Below are 27,970 nucleotides of genomic sequence, written 5' to 3'. Positions count from 1 at the left end.
CAAATTATACATTAATAATTTGAAGGGAGGCTACTTTGTTGGTATTTGTGAGGTCTGGGTATGACTGCAGAAACAGGAGAGTTCAAGTCTTTCACAGAGACCTGTTCTCCCTGTGACATCCGTCTACTCTGTGTGCTATCTGTATGCTGAAGAGAGTGACATTTGAACAAAAAGAAGGTGGTTGTCAAGAGAAACGCTTCATGTAGACCCAAATGAAAGTAGGGATTCTGAATGACCTTGTTAATTCACAAGGAATCACCACAGTCCTGTAAATCAAATACTGCTGTCACCATAATGCAGAGCAGTAAGCTGTGCTATGACAACACATTCCTACACTGAGAATTGATTCAGTGCATATATCTGTGGAGCAACAATTCCACTTGGACTGGCCAGGTGGTTCTGGACTCAGCTGAGTTCACCCTTCTGTCTGGGTGAGCTGATGTGATGAGGAAGACTAAGGCAAGCTTCCTTCAGTGGATATTGCCTGGTGATGTCAGAGGATAAGAACTGGAGTGAACAAACAATCAAGCTATGCCTGTGTCATACTCCCTATGTTCATAAGCATAGTACATTGCATTGCAAAGCTCACAGCCATCTTTCATGAGAGGACCCTGGAAGCTGAATGGCAAATACAGTGGGTGGGAAGATGAATAGTCCAGATAATTAATGAAAACCATTACTCAGAATCTCTTTGTGACACCACCATCTTTGTCATGACTCTCCCATCTAGTTTCTACATTTCACGGTGTCCTTCTTCATGCTGTTGGCTGATGGTCTCTGTTTCTTATTGAATCACTTTTCAGGTTAAAATATAAGCATATTGTTGAAAACTTACAAAACATGCCAAAATATCCTCTCACCCATATCACGATTACCTTTCTAACACAAATCCTTTCAGATGGTTTGGCGTTTGGCATGCTGTTTTATTAAACTTAGCATGTGCTTTCTGTGAAATGTGGAAAATACAGAACACTGCTATTAAGAAAATTACAATTATCTAGAATTCTAACTTCACAGAGTAATCTCTGTGAGCATTTTATCACATTTCCATCTGGTATTTTCCACTCTCTGTGTGTACACATTTGCATATAGATTTGCATATATTATACTCTATGCACAGACTTATATCCTGTTTCCGCCTCAACTTCATACCAATAGCTTTTTATCATGTACAATTTTTCAAAATATTTATCTTAGTGAATATATGTATCTGGGTAGACCCTAAGTTCTCTGTTCTTCCATTATTATATAAGACATGAAAATTCATGTATTTTACCATCAAGTCTGAAGTTCTTACACTGTGCTGGGGTCTGTTCTTCTCATGTGCCATATTCAGTGAGGTCGCAACTGGGTATTTTATTCATTTCTTTTTTCATTTATCTAATTATTTGTAACCTAATTTCCTGTGAGAAGTATTATTAGGTTATAGGACATGAAGGCTTTTACTGTTGTTAGGCAAGCTGTTCAAATGCATTTCTAAAGAGTTCTATACATTTATTTACATAGCAGTGAAAAGAAGGTCCTTTATCTCACTGGATATTTGCAGGCATTGAAGACTGAATTTCAAAAGGAACTTCTTGCTTTGATGATATATTTTCCTTTAATAATTGAATATAATTTTTACATATTTCTATCACTTATTTTCTCTTAACTGTTTCAATGAATGTATTGATCAACATAAGTGTTTCATGTAGTGAGAGCATTTAGCCATTTATGGCACATGTGGTATAGATGGTTTCTCTCTTTATTACTTGTGGTTTATGGTTTTGACAAGAAATTTTAAATTGTGTCTAGTGGAGTTTATTGATTTCTTGCTTTATGATGTCTCCCATTAGTTTTGAACATGGCCAGTTTGCCTTATTAAGGATTGGACAGTTATTCATTTATATTTATTTTCAGTTTATTTGCTTTTTTAATGGGACTCTGTAAGTCATCAAGGTTTTATTTTGATGTTTAGTTGTACATGAGGATCTAAATTGATTTGGTTTTCCTCATAAACCAATCCTATATTCCTAACACCATTTACTGAATTATTGACTCTGTCACCATTGATTTCTGTAGCTTCTCCTGTCACAGGGTAACATTAGACATTCTGAATGAGTCAGGGACTGCATGAGGATTTCCTGTATCAGTGGACCTTATTTGATGGTCACACAGACTTCCTATAAATACTCTAGTTTTGTAGGAATAAAAAATTTTAAAGGAAAAAGTAACCATGATTTTTTAACTAAAGACACTGTACTGAGATACTATGAACCCTAAAGGTGAAAAAGGAAGCCACCTACCATTTATGAAACTCAGTTTCCCTACCTGCAGTGTCATGCTAATAATATTCTTTTCTAGTGATGCTTTATGAAGCTATATGATACAGAACAATACAAGGACACTGTGTATGGTATATGTACCAGTGTTAGCTCTTTGCTATTAGAATGGATAAGACATTGGCTCTCACTTCATTATAAACTCTATGAAATATGGTTAGTTTTGAGTTCATATAAACACTAAAAGTGAACAAAGACAGGAAGATCCCTGCCAGACTTTTGTTCTATTGTATGTTAAAGAGATATTCTGAATCATCTTAAAGACTGTTACCATTTTTGCTCTATGTAACTAGAAATCAATGCTGTAAATACTAAGTAAGGTGAGAGTTAATTAATGACTTCCTGTCTAAATGCTATTCAATATGGAAGAGAAGTGAGAACTCTTGCAAATAAACTAACTTGGAGGTTAGAAAGACTAGCTACACAAAAAGCGAGTCTAGAGAAACTATCCTACCAGGAATTTAAAAAAAAAAAAAGAGTTGACAAGGTGACTTTCCACTGAAACCTGTGAACTCAGTAGTAGTGAGATGTGTAATGGTACACAATAAATGCCAACTCTCACCAAAACAATTCCCCATGGCTTAAAACACAGCCAAAGATCTATTATCACAGAGAAATAAAGTTTATTTATATTTTCCTGTGATACTATAAATAAAAGTATCTTCTGCATGTAAGAATTTTTCTCTAAGTTGAAGATAACCCTTAGTGATGTACACAGTGGAGGGATCATTGGACCTACAATTTCTGGAGGAGAGATTCCTTGTGGTTAATGACAACAGGATGGATTGATCCATGTGCTCAAGGTTGAACCTGTTTAATGATCAATAAAATTCATATTCACCTGCCACAACAGGCTTATAGTAAAAATTCGCTGCAGTAGTGTCAATTTGAGTTAAATAAATGGTGCCATGCTCAGATTCATTGAAATGATGGCTTATTCAGATTTCACTCTCTGGTTGCTTTTCTATGCATGCATTATATAAAGATAAAGCAGACATGTTTTTATCCAAGCATCAAAAATTTAGTAAAAGAAATGATATGTATATCCATAAGTATAATGCAAGATGGGAAATTATAGATGGCATAAATGTGATATAATGTAGACAGGATATCTGTGAGCACTGAAAGAAAAATATATGGATGTTGGAAGAAAACATGGAAAATAGCGGAAGTGAGAAAGAAAGAAGGGGGACAACAAAAGAAGCATTTGTAATGTAGCAAAGCAAATCATGACATTGAAATCTAGTAGATTACTGGGAAGTGATGGCACATGCTTTTAATCCAAGCACTTAGGAGGGAGAGGCAGGTGAATCTCTTGAGTTCAAGGTCAGTCTGGGTATACATAGAATCCCTGTCTTGAAAAACAAAACAAAAAAGAAAACACAAACCAAACCAACTAACCAACCAACCAAACAAACAAACAAAAAACAAAATTAAAAAAGGGAAATTTAGATTAAAAAGAAAATTAAAAAAGTAAATTCTGTGTTAGACAGGATCTTGAATATTGAGTTATGAAGGACAACTGGGAATTTAAGCCTAAACTGGAGAAATTCCAACCACAGAGAAACGGCAGGCATCTTGAAGATTCTGGTTCATCTCTTGTAGACTACCTACTCTGAGTACACACATACCTATTGTTTACCTTTTTATCGAGCTAAAGGTGTGACCTAGTTCATACTTACAGGCTCTAAATGGAGTAAAGATAGAAGGAAAGCTCATTGAATAACCTGTCTAAGTTGGGAACCATCCCATGGGCAGGCACCAAAGCTTGACAGTATTACCAATGCCATGTTGTGCTTGCAGACTGGAGCCTACTAGCATGGTTGTCTTCTGAGAGGCTATACTAGAAGCTGAGACAGAAGCCAATACTTATAGTCAACTACTGGATTGAGGTCAGGAACCTCTATGGAAGAATTAGGGGAAGAATTGAAGTAGCTCAAGAGTATGGCAACCCCGTAGGAAGAACAACAGTATCAACTAATCCAGACTCCTGGGAACTCCTAGAGACTTAGCCATCAACCAAAGCACAAATTTGAACTTGTCCAAAGCCCATAGTGGAGGACAGCTCTGTCTGGCCTCTATAGGAAAGGATGCGCTTAATCCTATAGAAACTTGATACCCCAGTGAAGGGGGATGTGGAGGGTGTTGAGAGTGGGTAAAGGAGTGTGGGTGGGTGGTGGGGTGGAGAGCACCCTCTCATAAGTAAAGGACAGGGGGAGGGGTGAATGTCATGGGAGAAGTGAAACACTTGGAGGGGTACCTGGAAGGAAGCAAATTTTGGAATGTAAATAATTTTTTTTTTTAAATATGGGCCTCTTGCTGAATTTAGCTGCAAACTAAGATACTCTTCTGTGGAGACACAATATGCATACAGTGTTTACCTATTCCAAAGAGGAGAATGTAGAAGATGAGACAATAGGCTTCCATTTTTCATATGCGTAACCATTTGTATATGAAATTATTTCTATAACTTTCAACCATCTGATAAATAACAAAATGGAATTAAAGACTATTATTCCAGGACTCATGAAATGTGGACTTACTAAAGCTATTAGTAAGGACTTGAGATTAGTTACAATCTCAAGTGAGGTTCACTGTCACTGGTGGGAGGGCTTTCAATGCACAAAGACCCAGACAAGGAGTGATCAGGCCTTATTGCCCTGCAAGGAGGGATCCCTATTCTGCTTATCTCAGCTAAATGCCTGCTACATGGGTGCTGGGTGACTGATACTTAGTCTGACATCTCCTGGTTTTTATCTCACAGTGCATGCTAAGTTTCTTTTTAAAAGCATCTGCTTGCTGTGGGATCTTCCTGTGCCTGCAAAGACAAGTATAACTGGAAGAAAACAGAAAAATAAGTAATTTTGTGCCTTCTTTCTTGTCTTCCTCCTTTTTTAGTTCAAATTGTGCTTTCAGTCTGTCAAATGACTTGTTGTAGTATCATAACATGATGTATTAAAATTGAGTATTAATTAGAAGAAGAGCTATTATTTCTGAAATGATTTCAAATGACTGACTTTCTTTTCTGTCATATCTACCATGTGTAGCCAATTACAAGAGAATGCACCCATGTCTTTTTGTTTTCTTCCAAGAGAGAATTTAGGGATTTTACAAATATAGCGAGAGAACATAAAGTGAAAGGATAGTCTGAGCTAGGCATAGTTGTATACAACACATGTAATCTCCAGACCTGGAAGGCTGAAGGAGGAGGAGTATTTGTTTGATGTTTGCCTGGACTAAGCAGTAAGACTCTTCAACAGAGATCTGAACAAATAAAACGCTCTTCACACTGAACAGCAGGGGCTGGATTTTGAACTCGGAGGTGTGCCCTTCAGTTCTTGACTCAAGCTTTGCCATTTGTGTAACTTTGGGGCAAGTGAGTAGCTGCTGTGGCCCTGTTTGCTCATCTGCAGAAAACAAGAATAAAACCTCTGTACTCCTGGAAGATGAACCAGGTCATCACAAGCTCAAGTGCCGAGCTTTGGTGGCACTACCTTGAGAGGTACTGAAAATTTGAGGAATCAAGCCCTGGCCTCACAGGAGGGAGTTAGGCCCTGGGGACATGCCGTGGAGGTGTAGAACTGATGGCCAAACCTTCTCATTCTGCTCTCAGCCCACCATCAATTCTATCCTATGTGTCCTTCACTGTAATACTGTGTCATCACAGACACAGAAGTGACCTGGTTGAGGATGATGATAGACTGAAGCCATGAGCCAAAATAAATAAATACACACTTTAATTTGTTCTCTCTCATACATCAGGTACAGCTGTGGAAAACTAACACAGTGCCTATATATCACACTACTGTGATTATGAAAGTAGTGTGTGCATCAAAGTCCTCCACAATCTGGAAGGTATAGGGCACATGGCAGAGGTGACAATGACCATAATACGTGTTTCCCAGAGTTTCCTTTCCCTACTATCTAGTCCTAAGGATTGGATGTCTGAAGTCTAACCTGCACCAGTTTCCTATCTTGGCCTTATATCATTAAACCTCATTTTAATATATGAAAATTAGAAGACTATCATATAAAAGTACAATGGTTTCTCTAAAAATAGCAGCTTCTGGCTGGTTTAATATTGTACACTTTATGTTTCCTTCTACATAGTCTAGCCTCTAACACACTCTGCTAAGTTTAGAAATGGTCTGCCCAAATTTGTGGACAGTGGCCTTTTCTTCCGTATTGGTAATATATGTTATATATAATCTCTCTCTGCTGGTCACCTGGTTAAGTGTTCCCAGAGGCCTAATCATCATTTCATTATAAAAATATCATCACAGGGCACATAATATCATTAATATTAGTAAATATCATTAACATGGATTAAGCATACCCCACAAGCCCAGGGTTTATAAATTATTACATTAGCTAATACATTTTAAGCTAATATTCTTTGGGAGCTCACTATGTATAAGGAAGTATAATCGATCTTGTTTCATTTATTATTAAGAACAACTTCAAAAATTAGGTATTATTAGCTGCATATGATAGATAGGAAGTATGTAATGGAGTGAAATGTGTGACTTCTTTGACATTCATAAAACTATGCACACATCTGGACCATGGCTTCCCATCTGACTCCATGTCTCAGCTATTTCTGTCTTGCTGTGGTGCAAACAACAACTTCTCTATGCCTTAACAGAGATGGAAAAAGTCTCATGTTTCACATACTGGCTGGACTACTCACCCTTCCATATGTAGTTACTTCCAAGGGTCAGATACAGAGCCACTTGGGACAAAAAGAATAGAAATAAATATGGGCAGAACTCAAATCATCCTTGGCTAAGAGGAGAGAGAGAGAGAGAGAGATTAAGAGGCTCAGAATGAAGCAGTCTTGAACTGGAAATGGAGTTGAGGCCCATTGACTAGGCTAAATGCATATCAGGAAGTCAGCCAGAGCTTTCCAAGGCTTTGGTTAATGGACAGAGAGGTTTGTTATATGGCTAAGTACCTCAGAGCAAGTGCTGGCCAGTGGTCAGAAAGTAACCAGCTGTGGCATCAAGGGCTTACCTCCACTGGGCTGTATTTAGGCTGATTAGGAGTCCTAATTGTGGCCAGCTGCTCCCCTGTTAAGTCAGTGAGACCAGTGTTGGTGATAAGGACAAATACTTCTGCAGAGCAGGTAAGTCCATCTCCCCCCCCCAACACACACACACACACACACACACACACACACACACACACACACACATTGTTTGTACTGGATGGCCTTGGGTGGCATCATCTACCTCCTGCAGGTGAAAAAAGAAATCACAGCAGCTCACCCACCATACATCCCTGCCCACATAGTCCCCAGCGACTGCCTGAATCCTAAGGCCATTTGTGATAATCACAGAGCTCGGTTAAGAGGAAAAATGATCAGGAAGGTTGTAGCAGAACAATAAACCAGACGGATCCAATCTGCACTAAATCACCATTATAAACCAAGTGACCTCAGTCAGGAAGGGCAATGGTAAAACTCTCAGCATTGGATGGTATTCTGGAAGCTCATCTTGGCTGTGAACCTGTGGTGGCAGCTGTGGGTCACAACCTTGGAGTCATCAAGATAAATGCATTCTGGTAATTCTCTAGGGATAATGAGAGAAAAAGTGCTCAGATTATAAGCTTTGGGGAGTAGGAGCTGATTATCAAGAAAGCCTAGGTCAACCGGGACAATGGCACATATCAAAGGGCTGTTTGTCCCTCTCATCCTGCAGGAAGAACTCCTGTCAGGTTAGTACAGCAAGCTTGTTACAATGAATGACATGCCTAGCTTTTCCTCCCACACAGTGTTCCATGTATTTCTTCTAATTAGAATTAGCCTTTAAGTGAAGGCTGTGCATTCCAAATTTTTATAGAAATGAAATGTCCTTTTATATATGGTAAGCAGAAGTGAAAATGTATAGGTTATTTATCAAATTAAAGAAATTTTAATGTGACATTATGCTAACATGTATGGAAACTGACTAGAGTGGATTTATTTGTAAAGTGAGTCAACAGTGAATGTCTTATTAAGAAACAGACAGACACACACATATATACACATACACACATATATACAGAGGGAGAGAGAGAGAAAGAGAGAGGGGGGAGTAACAGGGAGAAGACGGACAGAAAGAAGAGGAGGAAGAGGGGGAGGACAATGAGAAGGGAAGAGAAGACACTCTTTTAACTTTTGCAAAATCAATATGTCACATATTTAACCTATTTCAAAAAGAAATGTAGTAGAGAAATAAATCATAATTTGGTCTCAAGTAGCCTTCTCCCTTACCATATGTTCTCCATATGTTGTGAGTTAGAGGGGCTAAGAGATGTTACTTGGTGAGACAAAATAACTAAATCTTCCCGACAATTTTTTTCTGAACCAATATTATAATAAACAGTGGGACAAATCAGTCTTAGACTACAACTGGAAATACAATACTTGGTCATTGAAATAATAATTTTTAGCTAACATCAGTAAGAGGTTGTCACTGCAGGTGGTGTATTCCATGTGGGCCATGCCCTCTGAGGCTGTGACATGATGTAAGTCCTCCCAGTCCATTCTTACCACAGCCGTGCTCCCACTGTCCAATCTGACACCAGGGTGTTGCATGAGTTTGGTGTGGGCCCTTAAGCTTGTGTTCTAGAGAAGTTAGTTAGAAATCCGTGGACCATACCTGGCTCAGGTCTTCATTTAGAAATTGCTATCAGGGTCTTTTCAGTCCCATAGTTAAGGATTGATGGGGAATCACAGAAGACCATGTTTGAAATGACACTCACCCAATGGTAAACTTAATGACTTTTATTCCTTTACCCTTTATCTATTCACTTTCTACGTAAGATACTGTTCTTGCTCCTTTAGACCAACCATCAATAAATCACAGAAATTTTTTTCATGCTGGAACTGGAGGTAACACTTGGATGCTATCTGTAGAACCCATCTACAAGAAGTGGGAAATAACAAGAACACATAAAGACACAGCATATTCCATGAACTTGAAATGATGGGAATGAACCATTCTTGGATGCTTTTGAGAAACTGCAAGTGGTCTCATCACCTTGATAACATTTCTCTTTAAACAATCAGAAGAGTTAAAGGTACCAAACACCAGGAAAAGAAAGGGGCTTTCTTTTTGCATTTTCTCAAATGTTAGGATATTTGAGTTTAGTCTCCTGCAGCTGAAGTCACTAAGACTTAGTGTGAGATGTCCCTCCATGTTGCAACTTGGATCATGAACCTAGATGTCCACTTCTTGTGAGTCATATCCCAAACAAAACTATATGCTGAAAGAAGATCATAAAAAAGGTAAGTGTTTTGTCTTCTTTGTTACCTTTAAATTTATAGGGAGACTGTGCATACATCTACACAAAAATGCAGAAACCATGTCTGTTTGCTATGTTGCTATGCAAGGCATCTGGGCTGTTTTGTCATATATTTCAGAAGCAACAAGGATCTGAGAGCCACATACTATGTAAAGATCCTTTCTGTCAAGGTCAAGACAAGGACACAAGGCTGATGGAAACAGAAATAATGAGAATCCTGCCCCAGGAACCTTTAACAGAGCAGGCCACAGCCCACAGTGAACCAGCAGTCCCCACTGCAGTGTGATTAACGCACCCTTTTGCTCAGATCATTTTTGTTTGAAAATCTATAAAGCCACTTAACTAACCACCTTCACCACGCATTCGTGAGGAAAAGAACAGAATTCTTCAGACCGCACTATCCTTCATGTCTTCCTTTCTCCCACACTTGAAGGGTCTCTAATTTCTTAAATGGCTTTTAGTAATTGGTGTGGCTTTCATCTCAGCCTCTCCAGAGATGTCTTGTCAGACAACAGCACTTGGCAACTCTGTTGTCTTCTTCTCTCACAGGGTTACATTATTTTTTATTTCTTACTTCCACTTCTTTCTAAATGGTGTCATTGGAGACTGACAGAAGCCTAAAATGATTTGTTGGGATTCCTCAGGCAGTAAATGCCTCTTCAGACTACAGCAGAGCAATATCTGAGTTATAGCTTTCCAAAGTGGAACTTTTTTCTTGATGTTTGAAATATAATCTTAAGAGAAGAAAAATGCAAAACAATACATAAATTACAATTGGTAAAATGTGTTTGTATGAAGATAGACCCTGGGAACTTATAAATAGAGGCCTCAAAAGTTGTTTAGGGTGGTAGAATTAGATAAGCTTCATTGTTGCTTGTTTTCTAATGCTATTGCTTTTAACAGTTTCTTTCTTTCTTTCTTTCTTTCTTTCTTTCTTTCTTTCTTTCTTTCTTTCTTTCTTTCTTTCTTTCTTCCTTTTTTTTGTTGGTTCAAATATTTCTAAGCTTGTCAGTCCATAGGTTAATCTAAATTCATCCAATGAGTGTAAATGAAACCAGAGTTTGGTCTTATTGCTTAATGGCCTAATCCTGAATTATAAGTATAATGCAGCTATTTTTCCCCATTATTAAGCAAAAGTCTATTAAACATCAGTAAAGGAAGAGGATCTGGGAAAAGTAAATATCACATTGCTAAAGTCCCAAAGGAATCTGAAAATCACTATTGACCATTCAAAATGATGTCTTCTCAAGACTTGGTACAGCGTTGAAATCTGCACTAATTACCTCTGTCTTCCATGTTGGCTTACACAGATAATTACCAAGTACAGATTTACTAAACAGGGGAAAGGGTAAGGATTGGATCATGGGGTAGCTTCAGAGACTATACTCTGAATTTATTTACAAAGTAAAACCCAAGTAACAACCGAGGCTACAGGTCTCTTACATTTCATGCTATTCCTCTCAGAATCGCCATTCCTTCCTATTTTAGAAGGTTTTACTCAGAATTTCTCTCCTTTAGGGGGACAAAGACAAACCTGCCTTTCTCTTTCTGTTTTATCCTCTTAGACTAGGGTGCTTTGTGTCTCAATTCTGATCATTCTATAATCTGAGAGAACTTAAAAGAGCTCAAAAGATCACCTTTAAATCAGTTCTATATAGTTGGCGAACAACTGAAGCTGCTACATTACCACCATTGCTGTCTTTTTCTCTTCAATGAAAAAGTCTCCTACCTAAACAATCAAAACTAAATGTGTATGTGCTGGGTAGTATGGCCTTCCAAGGAGGAGTAATATAGTCTACTGGGGTGCTTTCATAGCAAAAAAGCATGTGGGTTTCTAGTGAGCAAAACTTGTACTCCTATTTTTTCATACGGAACTTAGAAAGGTCAAGAGTGCGTTTACCCACAATGGGTCTCTGAGCTTCCACTGGTTCTTCTCAGGGACACAGTGTGTTGATGGAGCTTTAGGCAACAGATAGTCCAAGATCTCTGCCTTCTTTCCAGAAGCCCTTTTGGCCAAAATGTCTGTCTTATCAGTAAAAAACGAGACCAATTCTATATGACAGCAGATAATAACTTGGAGTTTAAGAAGTTATTTTAGTTTATCCAGCAATTACTTATTGAGATATGGAAAAGACTTTAAATGTATGGATCTATTTGCATTGATAAATGATAAATATACTAGCTCTGAACATCTTTTTTATTGTTGGTTCCTGGATGCCTTCCCATACATAGCAAATGTCTCCATAGCAGTGTAGGATTCTGACTGCCTCACACAATTGAAAGCAAGTCCTGACTTGTGTGTTTCTCTGCATAGCATCTGTCTCCTCTCTGACTGCTTAATCTCCACAAGAATAGGTTACTCTCAAGCACTACTGTGCTGTGGCACATGGCCCAAGGAGTGGTGGATGTTCAATGAAGAGGCTTTATCCAGTCAGTGCAATGTGTGGAAGCACAGAGAATCAGTTTAAACAAGAACTTTCCTGGGCTTGTCCCAGTTTGTCTCTGGAGAAAAAACTAATTGCTGCATGTTCAGAAGATTGCTGTCTTCTCCCTGCCTCCAAAATGATGCAGTTTCATTTCCTGCTTTACAGTGCCTGAAACTTGACTCCCGAAGTGTTCCCTGATGATAGTCAGGCTTCAAGGTCTGTAGAGCTGAGAGTCTGTTTCAGTGTACCTGCAGTTCAGTTAGTACACATCCCAAGACAAAAGGAAGCAAGTGTGCATACACTCCCCATTTTGCACACCAACCATTGTTCTTGTGTCAGTCAATTCTGTAGACACAGCATTTCCTCTGTTAAAGATCAGAGGCAGAATGGCAAGCACACGGCTACGTGCTCCTCCTGTTGGGCTGCACTGCGTAGATTGCAGAGACACTGTTCCAGCAAAGTGGAGAGACGAATCAAAAACTTCAATAAGAGAAACCCTCTTCCATATGCCTTTCAGGCTAGAAAGGATTTAAGTCCAAGAAAAGTAGATATTTTATACAAAAAATTTTTTCTCTTTGAAGGAATAATAACTATTGATGCCTTGAGCAAGGACTCCGGACGGTTTTGTGTCCTGTTTTAAGAAACTCTCTCCTGCTGCTGAGACCAAGTCAAGGCCAGAAGTCTGACAGTGCAGAGCCTGTCACCTTTTTCCTTGTAAGACCACTATGTGATTAAAGAGATGCAAGCAACCTTTACAATGGAAAAAAAATCCTTGTGCTTAGTATCATGCTAAGCATTAACATGCAATTCGAAACCGCTAATAGCACAAAGTCCACCCTCAAGCCTTGCTTTCCCCTGCCTTAAAGGCTGCAAGGTCATTTTCATCTGCATGGATTGATTTGTCCTCTTCAGTCCTATAAGACTGAGATAGAAATTTCTCAGATCTGTTTTGTCTATTATAAAATTGCAATGAAAAGATATGAGGTCAAGTGCAGACTCCCCATTCCTTCTCAATGCCTGATGTCCAAGGATTCAAGTTTTAAATTTATTTAGAACTAATACTGAGAGAGATCTAGAGGTCATGTTGGTGATAAGCCAAACAGAAGGCAATAATGCAGCACTGTCTGCTTGCTTCAACCTCTGCGGACTTTAGAGTCAGGGAGCTGGAGCCAGAGAAAGGTCCTAACTCAGTTCTTAACAAGTCAAATTTGCAGGGGCAGATGGTTTGGATTCATCCAGGGACAAATGAAACGATGAACATCTGAATAGGAAATATATCTACATGGTTGGGAAGCAAATGGAACCAGAAGTATAAATTTCTTGGTCATTGTTAAGAATTATTCTAAACTTGGCCTAGAAATTATTAACACTGCATGTTTAGCACTGATTTTCCCTTCAAAAAAGCATGAGCTCCAGGAGAGTCAACTGATAGTCTTTTGATAGTTTGCTTCACAGCTCTGTCTGTGATGTCTAAGTAAGGGCCTGAGCCACAGTGAGAAATCAAAAACATGTATTACATGTACAAACGAATAAATGAATGAGATGTGGTCTAAAACTTACTTTACAATCATTTGTCACACTTGCCATTTTTAAGATCTATTTTCCAACAGGCTTAAAATAATCCACCCAAGCCTCCCTCCTTCCCCCTCCCCTTTAAAAACCTTCTTAGGCTTTCCTATGTGGTGTTGAGATTATAATGAAAAGCTTGAAAATCAATGTAATTAATTCTCTTAATCATACATTCCTTTCACAGTCTGTGTCTGGCACCTCTGCTTTCTTTGAAGAAGAAGTCTAATATTTTCCAAACCCTGTAGGGTAGATCCATGCCAATCAACTCAGTCAATATTCATATGCAAACATTTTGCTTGGTACACACATAAATAGAGGTGCTGCGGGAAAACTGCATTAGCAATTGTAGCCCCTATTAATTCTTGCTTGCAAACCACTGTGGAGGCAAGTTTGACCATTTATATACCCAGGCATGCCCATTGGTCTGGCCACAGGAGATAAAAAATGTCTTGGTCATGGTGTCTGTTCACAACAGTAAAACCCTGACTAAGACAGAAGTTGGTACCAGGAACTTGGGTTTTGCTGTGATAGGTCTGACCATGCTTTTGTTTGGAAGAATGTGCATTTTGGGAGTATGTATTTGCAAAGCAGTAGAAGGCTTTATGTGTGGGGCCCAGAACAGGAGAAGGCTCTTCAACAGGTCCAGGCTGCTGTACAGGCTGCACTACCACTTGGACCATATGATCCAGCAGACCCAATGGTACTTGAGGTGTCAGTGGCAGATAGAGATGCTGTTTGGAGCCTCTGGCAGGCCCCTGTAGGTGAATCACAGAAGAGACCTTTGGGATTTTGGAGCAAAGCTCCAGCATCATCTGCAGACAACTACTCTCCCTTTGAAAAACAGCTCTTGGCCTGTGATAGCTCCAGCCTGTGTCAAGTTGACACTCAAAACTAGCCAGTACAAAGAATCTCACCCTCTGCTAAAGAGAATGACCCACACTTTGGGCAGTTACACATGGCACCCAGAAGCAAGCATACAAAGACAATATGCTCCTGGGTTATCTCTGACTGTGGGACTTCTAGATTTTTCTTTATTAAAATATTTTAAAACACTTTCTAAAACATAAAGGATGTATTACAAGGATAAGTATAAAGAAGTGGGAAGACAGATCAGGCATTTTCTTAATTTAGATATTGGTTCCCCAAGTGTACAACCTCCAAATATGAGTACCATACTACTTTTCTGTTAATTAGGCATGGGACTAAATGAGAGAAGACATTGAAGGTTTCTATCAAGGTTTCACCTGAATCATATTACTATTTTGATATGAATGGCAGCCCTCTACAGTTTAGGCATCACTCAGAAGGTAGGGAAAAACTTCTTTTAAGCTATTGCCATTAGGTTTTCAGAGCAAGGTGCACAGGTAGGCAAATGCCAGGTCAAATGGGACCCCGCAAGCCTCTCTTTTGAAGGAAGATGCGAACAAAAGACGTAGGAAAGGTACTGGCAAGACAAAGAAACCAGCACCGGATACAGCTCTGCAGTGAACATTAATAAAGTGAACTGTCCCTTCCCTCAACACCTCATTTCAGGAAGGTATTAACTCCACGCCTACACAGGTCATCTACATAGAAATGTGATTAAGTTGTTGAAATCATTTTATTTTTAAAAAGTGAATATTCAACCCTTAGAGATTTATTGTAAAACAGACCTTCATTGGCAAATTAACACACAGAATTTAATAAATGTGAAAAGGTCTTTAAAAGATTCAGGGAGATAAATAAGTCTATTAAATCTAGAAGACTTGGGATCTTGAATTTTGCATGTTTTGACATCAGTATATTCTGAATTGTAATTCGTCATAAGGTTAAGGGATGTTGTTTTGACTCTGACATGCAGAAAGACAAATAAAAGTTGATACAAAATATCACGATGTGTCAGGAACATGAATAATATAATTACTACAGACAGGCCTCCATATAGTAGCTTATGCTTTATTCTAACAATATGATAAATGCATGTAGCTGAGTTTTGGGTATGTGTGTGTGTGTGTGTGTGTGTGTGTGTGTGTGTATGGTGTTAATTAAAACCCATCTCCTGTTTCTCAGGAAATATTAATACGAACCCCCAAGCTCTAACCTTTCCATTTCAGCACTGAAAAAAAAATCTCATATATAACCAGGATCTTTTATCTTAGCCTCTGCTAATCATTTTCCATTTTGAACACAAAATTACCTCAAGCTGTTTAGCCAGAAAAGTGTAATTGCTATTATTCTGATTGTTATTGATAACAAATAAGACTAATCATAACACTTCTCCTCTGTGTGTGCCTATATACTGTGTTTCTAGAACAGTCTGCTGACACTGAGAGCTCATACCTTGGCAAAGTCCAGGGACCTCTGCTCACTCCTCACCTGAAAGACAAAAATGTTAGACTAGCCAATCTCTAATGTCCCTGCCAGACTGAAAATTCTAAATGTCTGTGATATATGACTATCACTTGGTAGTTTAATTTAAAAGGCAAGGCCGACTTTTGATCTGTTTTCCTCTCTACTATTGTAATTATTATTGATCTTTCAGTAATACTCTGTCCAAAGCCTCTGGGAATATCATAAAAAGGAAACACAAGTACTATGAGAAAACAAAATGGATAGAAGTTTCTGTAATAATGAATATTTTATTCCATTCTCTGGTCAAAGCATTGCAATACATTACTCTCAGCCTCAGGGGAAGGAGGGTTAAGCTCTACCCAATGACTGAGGTACACTGACCTCTTGAGTGGGAGTCATATTTCTACATAATTCTACTTTTCATGTTCCTTGTCTCCAAATAGGTAATGAACTCAGCTTCAGGCAGGACCTAGTGACGGGACATGCCATGGTTAAATAACAAAAACAAACAAACAAACAAAGAGTCTGTGATGTCTTCCTGCCTTTGCTGCTAAGACCAGCAACTCTGCCTCCATTTTTCCTGGCATCAATATGAGTCCTGCTTGAGTCCATTGGCCCTGGAGGAGGAAGAACTTGGCTGAGAGGTTTTTGGCTCTTACTCCCTTACATCTCTTCTCAGCTTGATTGGCACAGCGTTGGATAGCAACACCACCCACTTCTTTCTCTTTTGGGCCTCCTGTTTCTATCAACTCTCTCTCTCAGTTCCCCTCCCTGGGATATAGAGAGGTAAAACTTGACTCCTTAGCCAGAAGTTTTGAGCATAGACATAAACAATGAACTTAGGAGTTCTTGGCATTTTTCCAAGCATCTCAAACTGTGCAGACTTGGCCATTGAGGGCTCTTTTTAACAAGGAAGGAACATATCCCAACTCTGCTCAGAATGGGATCATAAAGTGATTCTGCTTCTAATTGTTCTAAATGTTTATGCAAAGGCTCTGGGAGGAGATACAGCTGACAGTTTAACTGATAATTATAGAGTGATTAAGCCTGACATTTCCAGAGAACGGGGTGAAAAACCTACTCCACTCTACAAGGGTCAAAAGACCAGGTAGCTTTCTGAATTTCAACACTGCAATACTTTAATGGTTAGTAGAAAGAGAATTATTAGGAACTATTCTCAAAATTAAAAAAAAAAGATTTTATGCTAATGGACTGTTAAACATTTAATGCTCTGTTAACAAATGGTTGTTTCTCCATTAAGCACCATCTCGACCTATGCATAGTTTATGAACATTCCTGTTGTCCTTGAGAGAAATCACAGACTGTATTGGCTAAAAATATCAACCACGTGAGGGACAGAGTGCAATTTGTATCGGGAGTTCAGCTGATATTGTCTAGCTCAGAAACTTTCTTCTAAGGATCAGACCCAGGAAAAGGCTCTGGTAACATGTTACCAAAGCAGAACTAATAGAAGGGATCAAGTTCTCTCCCTTGCTGGAATCTGCTTGAGAATAATAATGTCACTTTCATAGTAAAGTTACCGAAAAGGCTTTCTTTCACAGGTTTGTTTTTCTCTCTTTGAAACTTCATCCCCTTCTTCATTGCTTACACAACCCCAGAGATACACACCACACATTTCTGTCCAACAGAAACCAGTCTCTCTCATATTTCTTTCACTTTAAAGACCCAACCAGACTAGGTGTATCAGAAAGTTATTTTGAATATTGCATAAGTACAAACATTCCTGTAGAGATAACAGATGCTGATGGCCTCACAGAACAGTGTTTATAGAGTGGAAACAGTCTTGAGGTATCCTGGAGATGGAGGCTGTGTGAACATTCTAAGCCCCAGGTCCAGCAGATTCGGATCAGCATTCCTTTTTTTAAAAAAAATCATTTTTGTTGTTGTTTGTGTTGTTTGTTTTGTTTTAGTTTTGGAGTAAGGGTTTCTCTGTGTAGACCTGGCTGTCTCGACTTAGCTCAGCAGACAAGGCTGGCCTTGCACTTGGAGATTCTCTTGCCTCTGCCTTCCTAGTGCTGGGAATAAAGCGGTGCATCATTATTACTTTGTTCCAGCTAATGCATTGACTTTTCAAGCACTGTCTCTTTCAAGAAGACAATGATGATCACTACAACTAGTCTGCCCTAAATTAACTAAAGTTTGTGGCATTTCCTCATCCTACCGTTCTCAATGAGAGGCCAAACCTACTCCATCTTGAGACTAGACTCCATCTTAAAAGAACCAAATAGCCTGAGAATTTTAACTACAGCTGAACCCAAGCTACATCCAAGCACCAAAAAGGAACCCATGGGAACCCCATGGGTTGTCCTTAGCCAGTACCCCAGCCTTACTCCCTAGCTACTTCCTAGCAACAGTCAATCAAAGATTAGGCTGATTGTTTCAGATGTTCTTTCAGACTGCTTGTGATTGTTCATGGTCTTTCGTCAGAGCACCTGTCAGCTTACAATAGTCATTCTATGAGATGCTTGCCATGTTAGACCCCGCCCCCTCACTTGCTTCCATTTTCCTATAAAACCCTATCCCAATGAGGGTTCGAGGACAAACTTTATTTTGTAATAAAGAGAACCTAATGTGATTACTTTGGAAACTGCTCCTTGATGGTCTTTTGGGGTTCACAAATGCTTTCTGGCACAATGCTCACCACATACCTATGTTAGATATAAAAGGCTTTCACTTCAAACAATGGAGTGAAGCCATAGGGAGGAAGATGATGCGGACATACATAGAGCCAGAAGAGGTAGGCTGACCACTGTGATCTCAGAGCTTACTTAGTGATGGTATCTAGATGTAATTTCCTATTATAAAAAGCACCCCTCAGAAAACAAAGGAGTCTCTCATACCCAGCATGTAGTAGTGCTAAAATATCAACTGACCAAGTTCCTTATTCTAGTTAATACTGGCATCCTTTGCATCTGTGAAAGATAGGCCTCAGCACCCTCATTTGAGATGTTGAAACACGTGGATGTTTAGTCCAAATATAAACTGACATGATCAATACATGCAGCATACACACATATATTCTCCCATACCCTTAACTTGCCAGATTACTTGAATTGCCTCATACAATGGAAATGCTGTATAGAGTTATTCTATGTCACTGTGTTGAGAATAATGAGAAGAAGAGAAAGCTTGATTGAATCTGTAGAAGCAGATTCAATAGATATTTACATCTAATTTGACCCTTCAGATACAAACTATTGGCTAAAGGATTAAAGCAAAACTCCTTTCAATTAATTGTAAGGCAGGCTCTATGTCACAAGGCTCCCTGCTTTGCCTTCACATTTCAGTAATAGTGAAAATTTTGCCATTTGTCATTTACCATTTATTTATCTCTGGTTGTATCATCTTACATTAGTTCTCTTGAGCATGAGCCCACATCCCATCCTTCTTTATCAGGATAACTTTTTATTTCAGACTTCACTGAGAGATTGTTCCTCTGTTATCTCTCTCTACCTCCAGAATAAGATACCCTTGATGCTCTCCAGTTATCCACAGAGCATCCTTGTCTTTGGTCATCCAACAAACTGGGCAATGGGTGCTCCAAACTTGGGGACTATGATTGCCAACTCTAAACATAGCACTAACACTTATTCTCTAAGGGTTATTATGTAGAGAGGTTTGGGTGACCTAACATTTCCAGGCCTGCTGTATAGAGAGATAACTGTCAACAGAGGAGGTAGTACTGCTGAAATTATCCACAATGAGTTTGAGGTTTGTACTGGCTGGTTTTGTGTGTCAATTTGACACAGGCTGGAGTTATCACAGAGAAAGGAGCTTCAGCTGGGGAAGTGCCTCTATGAGATCCAGCTGTGGGGCATTTTCTCAATTAGTGATCAAGTGGGTAGGGCCCCTTGTGGATGGTATCACCTTTGGGCTGGTATTCTTGGGTTCTATAAGAGAGCAGGCTGAGCAAGCTAGGGGAAGCAAGCCAGTAAGGAACATCTCTCCATGGCCTCTGCATCAGCTCCTGCTTCCTGACCTGCTTGAGTTCCAGTCCTGACTTCCTTTGGTGATGAACAGCAATGCGGAAGTGTAAGCTGAATAAACCCTTTCCTCCCCAACTTGCTTCTTGGTCATGATGTTTGTGCAGGAATAGAAACCCTGACTAAGACAAGGATAAAGAAGATATCCCATCATCGTTTACCAATTCCTGCAGTCAGAACACCATGATGTCATAAATAATCTGATATAAAACATACATGTCTTCTTATTGTTAGTGTCATCAGTATAAGAATTTTAAATCTAGAGTTTAAGTGATTAAATTTGAAGTGATAATCTATGGTAACGCTACTGCAATATCCAAAGTTAAACAAGACTAGAGCATGTCTTCTTTTAAGAGTTCCAGTATAGAGAATTTTATCAAAACCCTCTATGCTCGTTTTCTTTGTGTACTTTTTAACTGTGGGGTTGCTTGATGAGTTCTGATTTGGCTTTGAAATCAAGATAACAGTTTGGGAATTTGATGCGCTGTCTTATCCATCATTGTTCCCCTGTAGCAGTTAACAAACATTCTTTGTTATAAATATGGACTCTTCTGCAGAGCTACAATCTATACCATTTCTGACAGGGGAAGCATTTGGGCATAATATATGTAGAAAAAAGTTTTGATACTTTTGGAATTCTGGGTCATATTATTTTTCACAAAGATTCCAAACATTTTTCTTAACTTATCTTCTGAAAGAAATATGTACTTACAAGACAATTGGAGCCAAACACAGTACTCAGGACTTTATAATACATCATGGGAACAATTGAATATTCTTCACAGTCCTGTACTGAGTACTACATTCAGAAGGATACAGTAAGCAGAGGGTGTAGACCAGCTTGTCTCTCATGATTCAGAGGAATTCACTCACAGAAGGCAGTGAGATAAGGAGGGGCAGAAAACACCCATGGCATTTTCTGCTGGTAGGTAACAGCACGTTAACATGACTACACTAAGATGAACATAGACAATTGCAGGAAGCATAGTGCTGCCCATGTCCATTTGGCTTGTCATTATCACATTCTGCATCCTGAAGCTTCATGCATGTTGACTTGGTCTCAAGGGTTTTTACCTTTCTTATCAACCTTTTCGGATTTAGTTACCTTTACCATTTTTCCTTTTAGAAACATATATTTACTATTTGTCCCATTTATTAGCACTTTAACTGTTTAGATTGTTGATGCGTCTTTACTTGTCTGATAAACAAATGTGTATAGTTTGTGTACTCTGAAACTGACTTCATGTTTCCTTAACCTTGTTAATTTTCAGAGAAGAATTTTTATTGTATCAGAAATACATTCGGACATCTTAGCTCAGATGCCTGCATCACCTATACTGCAGGCGCAAAGTAAGGATTATTTTCAGTATGGCCTAGAAACGTAAGATCACCAGGCTGTTTTACACAATGTGATGATAGCCACACTTGCTATGAGAGTCGTGCTCTGTTTAGTTCAATTCTACTCAGCATGCTCAGTTCTTCCTTCTTCATTTCTTCCTTATTCCCCAAGGTCCACAGTTCCTGCACATAGCTTTGCTCCCAGGCTTGCTTATTCCAATAGTCTCAAATCCCACCTGCAGGCAATCAGGAGTCAGCACTTAGGTGAACATGCAGAACTTGCGGCACACTGAGCCTCCTGGGCAAGGGAACACCTGGATGGAATAGCAATGTTTTACCTGCCTCCCAGAGCAGCTACATGAGCAGTTGCAGCAATTGGCATGTCCTGTGGGTGGAGATGACTCCTGCCTTGCCAGTTTGCATGGACTAATGGAACATGGGATCCAGGAGGGAGTAAGATATCTCCATCATAAACTGAACTGTTTTGCTGTTTTGAACTGTTGCCAGTTTTTATAACAATTTCCATCTTAAGCTGGCTCAATACATATTTAATGAATTCTTCTATAAAACCTTTAACAGCCCTCAATTCATTTCAAGTGGCAAATGACTCAGCAGTTTGAAATGATGAGCTGGATGCTGCCTCTGTATTCATTACTTAAGAAAAAAAAAGGGGATTTTGTTGTTTTGTTTTAATGATCTCTCCTACACAGGAATATATTCTTTTCCTAGTGTTGACATTCATACAATATAAAAACAGTTCAGTCTGCAGATACTCTTTGTCCTGGGGATGTGATTAGACAGAAGGAAAACTGTAAGTTTTCTATAATAAATAATTGGTATAGATACATTACAATTTCATGTTAGCTGGGTTTTGTGTCATCAGAAGTCATCTAGCCTTAAAGACTTTATGCTGTGCATCACTTCCAAAACATCCAGAAAGCCTGCTGATATTTCCTTTCTTCCTAAAGAAAATACAGGGGGAACTAGGTGAGTGTACTGGTTTGAGATGCTTTCATACTGTGGTAGTACCAATGGACAGACTCATCTGATCAGAGAAATGGCTGGTACCACATGCGTCATGAGATGCTAGATAAAAGTCTGAACCCCCAAGAGCTTGAGAGCAAGAAAGCCCTCTTGCACTGCAGGGTCTAATGTGGGCCATGGTAAGGCAGGGCCCCAAGCTCTGCATCCTTTCACATAGGCATGTGGAAACAGAGTAAACCTGCCCCCAACACTCTTCACTCTCTCTCTAGCCTCATTTCTATTGTTTATCCTCTTCTCCAATTGGCTCCTGTCCATTACTCAAGAAAGTCTAGCATGGGGCACTTGTATTTGCTATTCCTGCTGGCTGGAATGTTTTCTTTTTCCGTAACCTCGTGACTATCTCATCAACTCTTTTTTTTTTTTTTTTTTTTTTTTGGCTTAATTTTTACCTCATCAGTGACTCATTTGGAATAATCTTCTCTAATGGATTGGCAAGATGGATTAGCAGGTAAAGATGTTTATGAAACAAGGCTGGAAACCTGAATTTGGTCTTGGAACCCACATAAAGGTAGAAGGAGAGACGTGACTCCACAAAGTTGTCTGACATCCACATGTGAGCTGGGATACCTGTACCTATACACACACATATACTTATATATATAATATAAAATAAAAAAATTCTTATAAATCAGCATTGTAGAATATGCCTACATTTCAGCACCCAGATGCTGGGAACAGAACATTTCAAGTTTGATGCTAGCTATGCCAAAAGAATAAGACTTTTCTAAAAACAAACAAAAGCACCGGAATATCCCTTCTTTCCCTTGACCTCTGGTTTTGTTTGTTGTTTTTGTTTTCTTTTAACATAGAGCTCAACACATTCTGCCTTATTACAGATACTTTCTTCTTTATTTGATATTGCTATTCGTGCCTACTCAAATATTATATAAAATCCACAGTTCCCGCTTGTTTGCTGCATATGCATTGCTAGCATAGCAAGGAATAAAGCACAACTGACTTCTGGTTTGCATCCTCTAGAGCCTATAGGCCCCTGACTATTACATCAGTCTGTACCATTAATCAATCATATATCCTTACAACACAAAGAGCTCTACAACCCATGTGGTCTTCCACTTCAGAAACCATAGCAACCACTGGAACCCATCCTCTCCAACCTGCCTGAGATCAGGGTAAATGACCTAGCACTGTTATCACAGTTTATTTCATAAATGTACTTTCCAAGTTAAATTTATTTGTGTGTTTCATTTGAAAGATCTTCCAAATCCAACCACCCCAGGCAAAATAAGTAAGTCAAACAGGGCAGTTGGTAGCACACACATGCTGTAGTCAAAGCCCTCTGGAGTGGAAGCACCTCCAAGGGCAGAGGAATTGTATACATCTTTTCTTATGGCTCCTTAGTGCCATTCCTTGTTTCGGGAGAAAGTCATCAGTAATATCAACAATAAAACGTTGATAAACTAAATAGCATCAGGTCTGTCTTACATATGCATCTCCAAATTTTATACATAAAGGAAAAAAAGGAGGTTCTGTTGGAAGATGGATTACAAAAGAGAAAAGGAAAATTGCACTTGGTAATGAATTTCTTCTCTTCCTTGTTACTGTTTTTTACTTGATGAAACAATTAAAGAACAGTTCCAAAGGATGACAGTAAGAAATATTCAGGTCTCTTTGAGGAAGCCTGCTCTTTGGTGTTCTGCATGTAAAAAAGTTTAGCAATATGGAATCACAAATCTGTTAGTTTAAGGATCAACCAACAGGGGGCACTTAGTGTCCAGCAAACTGTATCCCACATGTGTCCTTGCCTTATGAGACAAGGCCCAGTCAGAAATTCGTCTCTGTCCTATCGGTGATGGGTCTCTTTCTAAAATCCTCTTCATTTGATGCTACCTAAAAGGCAATTCTATTATAATATTTTAAACATTCTTTCTGAAACAACTCCTTCTACTTCTGCTGATGAACTGGGTATATCAAGAATCCATGAACTTCCCTCATTCAACAAAGGCAAAGTTTGTTTTCTAAGCCATTTTCATCCGGCTCACTAGCATCAGAACTTCCAAATCGCCATCGTCCCTTTACAAATCTTGCCAGATCCACCAAGTGTTTCAGTCTCAAGGATTACAGAGATAGATGCCTGGATTCATGCCAGAGATGCAAGAGATGCTTCTGGCCATAGGGTTCAGGGAAAGAGTGATGGTGCAGTATTCTAGCTAGGACCAACTGCAGTAGATACCTGAGACCTTGTTTAGAGGTTTCACTCTAAACAAGTGAGGACTTGTTAAGGTACCACTTATAGAGCTTGTCTGCCTAATTGGGATGAAAGTCAGGTTTACTCTTGTCTTGATTGTGGTTAAAATCAGGTAAAATTTTTTTTACAAATTGAATAGTCCCTGGTTCCTATATAGGACTTTGCTTAATGTCAACTGGTTTCCTAGCTTGTCTAAAGCTGCTCAGTCAGATGGAGGCACAAACCCTTCCACTCACTACTTGGGTTTCTTCTAAAACATTGTGTAGCAAAAAGCTTCTCTTTCACACCACAGCCCACATCTTTGCTCATACCACACCTTCGGCCTGCAGTACACCAGACCCTATACACTAGAGTGCACAAATCTCTAAGGGTTTAGCCCCGACCTCCTTCCTTTGTGAATACATCCTTGCTTCCCTCCCCAAGGAAACTTCTGGGTTTCTCTTTCTGTGCTTCGACTGTAATTCATACAGACATCTAAGATAAAAGCAGCCTTTTTAATTTTCTTTTTTCTGTGCGTCGTCTTTGTTAAATGCTAAACTTCCTAAGAAGAGGATGGTGCTTTTGAACTTTGGATTTCTGAAGCTCACAGGAGTGGCTGACAGAATATCCATTTAAAAATCTTCATTGAGTGAGAAAATGGATACTTTTTTTTTAGGGACCTACTATTCAGGAATAATCATTGAAATCCTTCCATTTCTTTAAAACCAGTGAGAGGTGGGTGAATGTTCTAGATTAAATTAGGTGTTAAAATGTAAGACTATGACAGCAAGGCAATAATAGGTGGTAGCTTAGACCCACTGAGAGGATGTAGGGCTTCTGAGAGAATGCAGGGATTTTGCTTACTTTCAAGCTCAGACACTTTATTTCTTGGCCCTAGGAGCAATTAAGAAGTTGGAGAGTTCTGCAAAACTCCATTCCCTGTTAAGTCTCACATCTCCTTATGCCACCTGAAAATGTAAAGAATCAACAGATGGCTGGGCTTTATATTTATAGATTAAAATGATAGAGGAAAAAGATTAAAATTTTACAACTGGCTCCTGAACTTAGAGGAAAAAAAAAAACACCCAAAACCTCTTTGCTGCTTTACAGATAGCACCCTGAAGGAGAATGGAGGTGACCCACCATCAGCTCTAAAGAGAGGGGTGCTGGTTAGTGTAGTCAGTGTGACATTAGCTAGAGTCATTGGTGATACAGACCTCTCTGCTCAAGGAGAAATGTTAATTATATTAATTGTGGTGGGAAAATCTACTCACTGTGGCTGAAACTAATCCCTGGACAGGGAATCTTGGATGGTGGAAGAGTAGAGAAATGAGCTGAGCATAACGTTTATTGTTTTTACCTTTTGACTATAAATGATGTAACCAACCAATTTCCAATATCTCAACTTCTCCACCATAATGGTGGAGTTAAAATAAATCCTTTCTTCCCTGCACTGCATTTGATGGGGTGTTTTATCACAGTAACCAAAGAAACTAAGACAGCAAGTAAATTCATTTTCTCATAAAGCAAGCAATGTTCCACCTATGGTTTTAGTAATAATTATAGAACTGTGATCTGTTGTTCATCATTAGTTAAGCAATTTGAGCTGTGCTTAAGATAGCATGGGCATTACTACCTGCTGACCAGATAGTCACTTAGAGATGCCTGCTGACTCTGTGGACCATAAAAAGCAACATAATGACTTGTGTTGTCAAGTACTTTATCACTCAAAGATGGTTATAGTTTATAATTCATGTGAGTATTTGAAAGTAACACCCTCAAACAATTTCTCTTTAACAACTGAAATTAAGAATGGATCATTTTTATTAATATTCTGGGTATGTGTACTTTGCTTAATTTATCAAGCACTTCTATTAAGCCAAGATAGAAGCCCAATATTTCTACAGATGAGAACAGGCCATTTCAGTTGTCATCTGAACAGGACATACATTTTCTCCATTGGTGCCTGAGAAACAACTGATCTGAAGTGGATGGTGATAGAAAATGCCACAGGCAACACACGAAAGGAAGAAAGTCATGTGTTTCCAATGTTTTTAATTAATTAACTAATTAATTAATTTCTTATACTCTGTAATTTATACCTCCCTCCCCTGTGTCTGTTCCACATCCCATACTTCTTCTCCACCCCCTAACTCCACATGGATGTCCCCACCCCCCACCCACCCAACCTCTAAACTCCCTGGGGCCTCCAGTCCCTTGAGGGTTAGGTACATCATCTCTGAATGAACACAGACCCAGCAGTCCTCTGTTGGGAGCCTCATTTCAGTGGTGTCTGCTGCCTGTTTGGTGGTCCATTGTTTGAGAGATCTTAGAGGTCCAGATTGCATACCAGTGGAAGGCATATGGAAAAGTTGTCCTTGGTTTTTATAAAATTTTCTGTCTTTGGGAGGTAGATGGAATACAAAAAGCCTATCAATAGCCTTCTTTTCCCTCACTGAACTATGAGCTTCATAAACATAATAGGTCACCCATATGTCCTTCATTTACTATCAAAGAGGCATCACTGGAATTAGTAGATTGTTTTTCAACATTTTGTACATGCTCCTGATGAGAAAGGAGAGCAAGTGGCAGAGGAGCACACCACATTGAATAGGAACAAGGCGCATTCAAGAAGCTGTAGGAAAGCCAGAACTTGTTTGGCTGAACAAACACAATTATGAGTTGTCATAGTGTGGGTGTTTTTCTTAGATCACCAGGCACTTAAAGGGCTACTTTCTGACTGGGAGCAATGAAAAAGGAAAGTTCATTATAACTCATTAAATATGAATATATTTCTAAAGCAATTTCCATTAGTTAAAGTGTAGATACTGCACACATCTTGGAGAATTTTATTATAAATTAATGCTAATCCTGTGAGTGATGGTAGATAGTCCCAATCTCTTGCCTAATAAGAAGTAACAGGGATCTGAAACCAGTACTTTCTTATTAAATGAAATATTTAAAAGATGTCATCTTGTTTCTCATGGTCATGTCCTGATTATGTCAGGTCAAATTAGTAAAGTATATAGATCAGAGTAAACAAAAGTGACAGATAAATGAAGCACATGGGGACAATCCTATGAAACCTATCTGTGAATCTGTGGTAGGTGGCAACCTCACCATCTAGGGAGTCAAAAGGAGAAACCAGTCTTTCAATGGTACTGTTTCCCCCCCCCTCATCCCCCACACACATTCTTCTTTCTTATTCTATGTATTTAATACTTTTACCCCAACTACAAATTGCTATAAAAAAAAACATGAAAGAATATAAGTCACTCTGGAACCTTCTTCCAACTGCCTTTTCTTACATTAATCAGTCCATTTGTAGCCCTGTCTTTTATGTATGCATATTTATTTCAGGGAATACAGGAATGCATAAGATACTATCTCTAATCACAGGTGATGAATGTCCTCAAGTTTTGATGCATAGACTGCATTTTTCCAAGTTACCATTGCAGACTCCCC

Source organism: Apodemus sylvaticus, chromosome 7, assembly GCF_947179515.1.
Source record: "Apodemus sylvaticus chromosome 7, mApoSyl1.1, whole genome shotgun sequence".
In the NCBI taxonomy this organism is placed as follows: domain Eukaryota; kingdom Metazoa; phylum Chordata; class Mammalia; order Rodentia; family Muridae; genus Apodemus; species Apodemus sylvaticus.
This window is presented reverse-complemented; position numbering follows the sequence as displayed.